We start from the raw sequence: 8,628 nt of genomic DNA, 5'->3' as shown, positions 1-8,628 counted from the left end.
ATTTAGTGTTATGCACGTGCTCTTTTTTTTCTTGTGCTATATTTGTTAGTACTAGCGGCAGCTGGGAAGTATATCACTGATTGATTAATTCGTGATTGATTAATTTCTACTATTATTGTTGCGGAGGTCTGTCTTCACAGTTGAGAAAAAAGACTAAGTTCCGGTCCTAGATCACTTATAACCATTATCACTCTAGATTTATGCTGGACAATAGGTGGAAGAGGTATGTTACGTTGTGACTTGGACAAGCTAAGTCACTGAATCTAGCTCCCCCACTGCCCAGTCGTGTTGGGCCAAAACACAGTAACAGACTACCCAAAAATCCGCTCGTTCGTTTTTCTCCCGCAGGCGCGCGGCTTCCTCCCGTCCGCCCCCATCCCGTGGTCGCCGGCCTCCGTCCCCACCACCACCGCCGCCCCAGGCCCGTCGCCGGACCTCCCATCTGCCGGATCGGGAGGTCCTCCGCCGCGGCTGCGGCTTTCCTCCGCCGGATCCGGATCCCGCCGCTCCGTCCTCCCCCGGCGAATCCCGCCCGCCGCCCTGTCCATCGCCGGCCGGGAGGCTCCCCGACGCCCTGTTCAACGTCGGCCAAGACTCCGCCAGCCGCTCGCCCCCGTCCCCTGCACAGCCGCTGCCGACGCATCTCGGGCGCCCCACCGTCGCGTCCTCGTGGCCTCCCCGACGCCGACGTCCATTATACGCGCTCGCCGCCTTCCATCCTCCCTGACCACAAGGTATGACGCCCTACTGTGCGAAACTGCTGCTCCCATATGAAGCTGTCTGAATAATTTCATATGTGGAACCCTGATTTGTATATCATCCTTGCAGATTATTTCTTTGGTGCACTCATGATTTAGCACCAGCCACATTGTCCTCCAACTCTGGTGACATAGGCTGTTGCTAGGGTAGCAAATCAAGAGCTAAGAATGGCGGATTCAATGGTAGCGAGCTTCTGGGGGCCTGTTACATCAACGACTGAGTTGTGCGAGGAGAATTATGCACACTCATCATATATCGCAGAATTCTACAATACCATCTCTAATGTCCCATGCGTTCTTTTGGCGCTTATTGGATTAGTGAACGCTTTCCGCCAAGGTTTTGAGAAACGGTTCAGTGTCCTTCACATATCCAATATGATACTTGCTATTGGGAGTATGATTTTCCATGCCACCTTGCAACTTCTGTAAGTTTTCTCTTAAATTGAAACTTCTTTATGTTTATGTGAAATGTCACTTTTAACTTTGTGATTACTGGTAATTACTTGAGAAACTGTTATAACTAGAGCTTATTATTTTCCCAATGCACTTGATCGAGTTCAGGTCATTATGGAATGGCCTTGTGCATTGTATTCTTGTGTTGTTTGTTTGCCATGGTATACCTTCTCTTGGTGTTATAAGTTATTAATTAATTACCTATATGTTTTTCTCTACTCCCTCCGGTCACAAAAACATGTCGGTTAAGACAAGATTTGGTCAAACCTTAATAAAAATTAGAAACATGAATAATTTTTGAATTATTGAGTTTGGAAACATGTAATTCATATTAAAAAATACTCTAGAAGTCAAAGATATGCATCAAAGACCATTAGTCAATTGTGACAAGTATTTTTTGACTGGAGGGGGTATGTATGTATTAAAGTTAGAACTGTCGATACCATTTTTGGGAAAGGGCCATTGGCATAAGGCTGGAAATTATTTCTCCATCTAGCCGTTTTGCGTATAAAACTGCACAGAAGATGAGCTGTTCATCTGTTATAAAATAAAAGTGTGTTAGCCATTAACTGTAAGGAGATTTCTAATTTATTGCTTCTAGATTTGATGCTTCATCAAGAACATCTGCATTATTTATCTTTCTTGAGTATTCATCTTTTTGCTTTTCTCTGTAGAATTATAGATATGGAACTGATCCAATGTTTCATAGTTTTTTATATATAAAAAAATTTCATTACACAGTTGGCTTGCTCCTTTTATTTTGTGCAATCTTTTCTAGTATTATATATTTTGACTCAAAACCGGAAGATATCTATCTCTTGGATTATGTGCAAATTCAGTAGATGAACTTTCAGAATATTGAGATACCTATTAAGCGGCGAAGCCAGGAAAAAACATTTGAGGGTGGGGGCATAGCAATATTAAGTTACTAGGGTCCTAAACTTGAATTTTTGAGTGACTTATATGGTGAATACACGTGCATATGGTGGGTGCACCAGGCATTTTTTTGGGGGGGGGGGTTAATTGGGTGAACTTTGCGTGCATTCTGTCAAAACCACCAAGGAACTGTTGATTTAAGATTTGTTGCTACAAGGCTACATATTTTAGCGCAATTTGTTGTGTTGAGCTGAAGGCCATTGGGTGACATGGAACATAGCATTATTGGGCTCTTTTTGTGCAATCTTTCCCTTTTTGTCACGCGCATTGCAGTTTTCACGTGCATTTGGCGCTGCACAGTGGGCTCAGGATGTAGCGTTTGCATTGGTCTTCTGTTTTTGTGCAAAAAAAGTCACAGCTTACAACAATTCTGTTACTACACATATGGTTCCATTTTTGGCAATATATTGATGCACTTGCTGACCAACACACCGATTGGCATATGTTGTGATTGTGATGCCCAAAATTCTCTGTTCTGATGTCCATTGATAAATCTCAGCATTTGTCTACCGCATTTGTTGAAAGATCTGCTTTTGTTCTATTTTGTTGTATCTGCTTCTAATCAGTCTTCATCAACAGAAGATGAGCTGTTCATCTGTTATAAAATAAAATTGTGGTTGCCATTAACTGTAAGGAGATTTCTAATTTATTGCTTCTAGATTTGATGCTTCATTCAAGAACATCTGCATTATTTATCTTTCTTGAGTATTCATCTTTTTGCTTTTCTCTGTAGAATTATTGATATGGAACTGATCCAATGTTTCATAGTTTATTATATATAAAAAAAATTCATTACAGTTGGCTTGCTCCTTTTATTTTGTGCAATCTTTTCTAGTATTGAAGGGCGGGCCTGGTGCAAGCGGTAGAGTCTTACCGCCTGTGACCGGAAGGTCCCGGGTTCGAGTCGTGGTCTCCTCGCATTGCACAGGCGAGGGTAAGGCTTGCCACTGACACCCTTACCCAGACCCCGCACAGAGCGGGAGCTCTCTGCACTGGGTACGTCCTTTTAATCTTTTGTAGTATTATATATTTTGACTCAAAACCAGAAGATATCTATCTCTTGGATTATGTGCAGATTCAGTAGATGAACTTTCAGAATATTGAGATACCCATTAAGCGGCGAAGCCAGGAAAAAACTTTTGAGGGTGGGGGCATAGCAATATTAAGTAACTAGGGTGCTAAACTTGAATTTTTGAGTGACTTATATGGTGAATACATGTGCATATGGTGGGCGCACCGGGCATTTTTTTTTGGTGTGTGTGTGTGGGGGGGGGGGGGGGGGGGGGGGGGGTTACTTGGGTGAATTTTGCGTGCATTCTGTCAAAACCACCAAGGAACTGTTGATTTAAGATTTGTTGCTACAAGGCTACATATTTTAGCGCAATTTGTTGTGTTGAGCTGAAGGCCATTGGGTGACATGGAACATAGCATTGTTGGGCTCTTTTTGTGCAATCTTTCCCTTTTTGTCACGTGCATTTGGCGCTGCACAGTGGGCTCAGGATGTAGCGTTTGCACTGGCCTTCTATTTTTGTGCAAAAAAAGTCACAGCTTACAACAATTCTGTTACTGCACAAGCTTTCTCAGGAGTGTTCTTCTACATAATGTCTTGATTGACATGAGTCCATGTGTCGGTGTTTCGTACAAGCACCGGCAAGTAAATTTATAGTAATGCGCGTTAGGCCCGGATGGTGCACTAAAGGACACAAGATTTATACTGGTTCGGGCCGAATGTCCCTACGTCCAGTCTGTTGTTGCTCGTGTTATTAGCACCGAAAAATAGTTCGTAGTAGGGGGGTACAAACGATCGAGAGAGGGACTGGTCCCAAGTCTCTGATAGAAGGATCGAAAGGATGCCAAGAGCTTGGTAGCAGCTTGACTATGTGTGTTGTGTTGTCAAGAGTCGGTCCCTTTGTTGGAGGAAGCACATCCCCTTTTATAGATGAAGGGGACGGCTTTATAAGTAAGAGGTCTAGGGTGTGTACGCTACCTAGCCTTGTTGTTCACGTCTACCAAGCCTTGTTGTCCATTCCGGTGTGTGTGAAAGGATGATAAGCGCCTACAATACTATCGATGCCACTGTAGAATGTTCAGGATGGCTACAGAGTACTGCTCCGCGTAGGGTATGGACGCTGGTACAGTGGTTTTGACTTATGAGCCTTGCCCAGCCTTGCTCCGCACGCCTTCTGGTTCCTATGAGTCTCTGTCGGAGGGACGCGGGGTCGGGGTCCGGAGTAGCGCTGTGGGCAAGGTCTTCCGATTGGAGAGGGTGTCCGGAGGCTGAAGCGAGCTCTCCGATCTGGTGGACCCGAGGGGCCGGGAAGCGGACGCCGCTCCCCTGTGATCATAACGTGGTGACCGCACATCCGTCATTTGTGGAGGACGCGAGTCCTTTCCTGGACCGTAGTGGTTGTCGCATATCTACGTCGGGTTCCGTGTCCCAGAGCTGAAGGCGGCGCCTACAACTCTACAGGGCGAAGAGCACGCACCCGCAACACTTTTCAGACTCTGCTACGTCCGGGAGGGTCTAGAGCACCCATCCCGTCGTTCCCTGGCAGTACTTTTCCTGCCGAGGCGCGGGGTATGGTCCTTGAAGCCGCAGTTGACCCGAACGTCTTGTCCTACCCTGCACCTATCATCATGAGGGAACGGGGAGAGGTTGTCAGGCAAGACGAAACCAGTCCTTGGACATCGAGTGAGGCGAGGTTCGTCCTCGGACGTCGGGCGAGGCAGAGTTCAGTCCTTATCCCTCGGGCGAGACCGAGCCCATCCCTCGGGGGTCGGGCGAGGCGGAGTCAATCCCCAAGCTCTCGGGCGAGGCGGAGCTGGCCCTTATCCCTCGGGCAAGACCGAGCCCATCCCTCGGGGGTCGGGCGAGGCGGAGTCAATCCCTAAGCTCTCGGGCGAGGCGGAGCTGGCCCTTATCCCTCGGGCGAGACCGAGCCTGGCCCTCAGGGGTCGGGCGAGGCGGAGTCTATCCCTAAACCCTCGGGCGAGGTGGAGCTGGCCCAAAGGCGTCGGGCGAGGCGGAACCAAACTCCCGTCACTCGGGCAAGAAACGCAGCGGCGCCCTTGTCCGTCCAGAAGTTTTTAACGTTCGATGGTTATTGGTTCCACCTCCTGGGGTACCCCGGTGTTAGGTCCCCGACACCATGTGCTAGAGTAGTGTGTCAACTTCTGGCACAGGTCTTTTAACAGTAGCATGCACAAAATTTATTTCCACTCTAAACCCTGAAAGCATAGCTCTCCTGCACAAAAATTCTAGCTGGCAAACAAAGATGGTTGAAATTGTCTGTAAAACATTGGTATATTGCTTAGATGTTCGGTATTCTTTCTTGTGTTCCGTTTCGGATTCTTGGGTTCATTTTGTGCAAAAAATGGTTCCTGATCTACCTCTTAAGTTAACGGCTCCCTGGACGCACCAAATACACTTTGCATGCACATGCCTGCAGAAACTACCTCAAATGCATAAATTTTGTGTTCCATTTTGGCACATATGGTTCCATTTTTGGCAATATATTGATGCACTTGCTGACCAACACACCGATTGGCATATGTTGTGATTGTGATGCCCAAAATTATCTCTGTTCTGATGTCCATTGATAAATCTCTGCATTTGTCTACCGCATTTGTTGAAAGATCTGCTTTTGTTTCATTTTGTTGTATCTGCTTCTAATAAATCTTCATCAACAGTTTCATGGAAAAAACCAAGGTAATCTAGTCATCTCTTATGATGGATGAACTGGCAGCTTCAGCCTGACCAATCATTGAGTGTATCGAATGACAAAAAACCACTAACATGTAACAATGGTTAATTTTGACCTTTGCCATATACTAAACTCAGCATAGAGAACTCATTTGAAATTGGGGCGCATCTGTTTAACTTTATATTGCCTGCCTGAAACGAGGACTAGAATCCATACTCAAAGCTCAAGGGTTTCTCTGCCTTTTAGGAATGTGAGGGGTTGTAATTTGCTGGATCATCACCTTTTGTGTGTGTTTGGGGGGGGGGGGGCACTGTACTTTTAGCATACTGGTCACTGTTGGATGTTTTCATAAACTTCCTACCTCTGTGACCTGTTTAGTCATCTTGTAGTTAATTTCCATAACGTTTACTCTATTTTGTGCAACATATCCTTTTTTGGTAACATGCTGCTTTGTCGATGTTCTGTTTTCCAGTCTACAACAGAGTGATGAGACTCCGATGGTTTGGGAGATCCTTCTTTATATGTATGTCCTTTATTCACCGGACTGGCATTACAGGAGCACGATGCCAACTTTCCTTTTCCTATATGGTGCTGCCTTTGCTGTAGTTCATTTCCTTTGCCCGGTTCCAAGTTGTATTCAAGCTGCATTACATTGGCCTCTGCTTCCTCTGCATCCCCCGGATGTACAAGTACTACATGCAGACGAAAGACGTGGCTGCGAAGCGGCTTGCAAAGCTGTGGGTTCTTACATTAACCCTTGGGACTCTCTGCTGGCTAGTTGATCGCATCTTCTGTAAGAAGCTTTCGCATTGGTACGTCAACCCGCAGGGGCACGCATGGTGGCATGTGCTTATGGGCCTCAACTCATACTATGCAAACACATTCCTAATGTTCTGTCGAGCTCAGCAACGTGGGTGGGAGCCGCGGATCACACACCTTCTTGGATTCTTGCCTTATGTCAAGGTCCAGAAACCAGAAAAGAGGGAATGATTTGTCTCTGTTGAACACTCTATTCAGTCCGCCACCAGTAAGCTAATGCCCCCCAATGTGCGCAGACAAGTTGTGGCATTTTTGTATATGGGCATCCAAATGATTATGGACTATAATGTTCTGATGTCACAATAGATTTTGGTAACTTTTGACTGACACCTGTTCTGTACCATACTTAATCATCGAACAGATATTAGTTGGTTGTGTTGGTGTCCTAGTTTTGGCCATCTTTCTTTTGGTTTCTTTGCAATTGCCTTTTGGTGCTAATAGGACTGAGTTATTTATTTATTCGTTTGTGTCGTTGAATGAAGTCCAGTTGTACTAGTTACCACTCCGCATGGAGATACATCCATCCATATGATGACCGTTGATTCATTGACTTGTGTTGCTGCCAATAGACAACTCTCCTGAGTTGAGCTGTTCTTGCTCTGATGGTTATTTTTGTATGCACTGCGTCGGAGGAAGCATGCCTGCTGGTGTCCTAGTCTGTTTATCTGGATAGGAATAATTAGTAAAAGTGTGTCTGCGGTTGGCGTAGGCTGTTTATATCAGGAAAGTAAAAGCGTGCCTGCCGGTTGGCGTAGGCTGTTTATCTGGAAATGGTTATTATGCGCTCCCATTGTTTGCACGGTATCCTACTTGTGGAAACATCTGCACTCTTTGGAGGGTTCGTGCCATTTGTGGATGTTTGGATGACTACACAGTATTCTCTGCCAGCAAGCAAGTTGCAAACACTCATCCAACAAAAGCTTACATGTCAACAACAAAAGTGCTAGAGCTTCTTCACATGGATCTATTTGGACCAACAACTAACAAGTGTTTGGGAGGAAATCTCTATTGTCTTGTGATAGTTGATGACTACTCTAGATATACTTGGGTGTTCTTCCTTCATGACAAGACCGAAGTGGCTGCATGTTTTAAGAAGTTTGCCAAGAGAGCATAAAATGAATTTGAAGTGAACCTCAAGAAGATAAAAAGTGACAACGGAAAATAATTTGACAACACAAATATTGAAGCATACTGTGATGAAGTAGGGATCAAACATGAGGTCTCCGCAACATACACCCCTCAACAAAATGGCATAGTAGAGAGAATGAACTGGACACTTATCACCCTTGCAAGAACAATGCTTGATGAGTACAATACACCCAAAGCTCTATGGGCAGAAGCTATCAACACCGCATGTTATTCATCCAATCACCTATTTCTTCAAAAATTTCTTGGCAAGACCCCTTATGAGTTGCTCAATGGGAAGAAGCCAGACGTATCATTCTTCTGGGTGTTTGGTTGCAAATGCTACATCTACATCAAGTGGTAACACCTAGGGAAGTTCCAAAGATGTTGTGATATTAGTTTTCTTATTGGTTACTCATCAAAGTTTAAAGCATATCGAGTATTCAATCATGCCACTGGCTTGGTTGAAGAAACATATGATGTGGAATTTGATGAATCTAACGGCTTCCAAGGAGCACATGAGAACCTTGATGATGTAGGTGATGAACCATTGATGGAGGCCATGAAGAACATTCCGGTTGGAGACATCAAGCCCAAAGATGATGAAGATTGTGTACAAGTGATTGATCCACATTCTTCATCAAATGTGCTACACGATGATGATAAAGATGGAAGAGTAGAAAATGAAGATACTCATATCTCTGATGATCAAATGGTGGCACAAGCTCAAGATGTTGATGCTCCACAACCTCCCCCTCAAGTGGTTGATAGAAGAAATTCACCTCTACTACAAGCACATCCACAAGATCTCATCACAGGGAGTCCTTCAAATG

The 8,628-nt window shown here is 45.1% G+C and overlaps 1 pseudogene; it reads left to right on the top strand.

The window, feature by feature from the left end:
* The first annotated feature begins 284 nt into the window (after positions 1-284).
* LOC136531296 (alkaline ceramidase-like) lies at positions 285-7,043 on the top strand (annotated as a pseudogene).
* The last annotated feature ends 1,585 nt before the right edge of the window (positions 7,044-8,628 follow it).

Source organism: Miscanthus floridulus, unplaced genomic scaffold, assembly GCF_019320115.1.
Source record: "Miscanthus floridulus cultivar M001 unplaced genomic scaffold, ASM1932011v1 fs_31_1_2, whole genome shotgun sequence".
Lineage (NCBI taxonomy): Eukaryota > Viridiplantae > Streptophyta > Magnoliopsida > Poales > Poaceae > Miscanthus > Miscanthus floridulus.
This window is presented reverse-complemented; position numbering and strand designations above follow the sequence as displayed.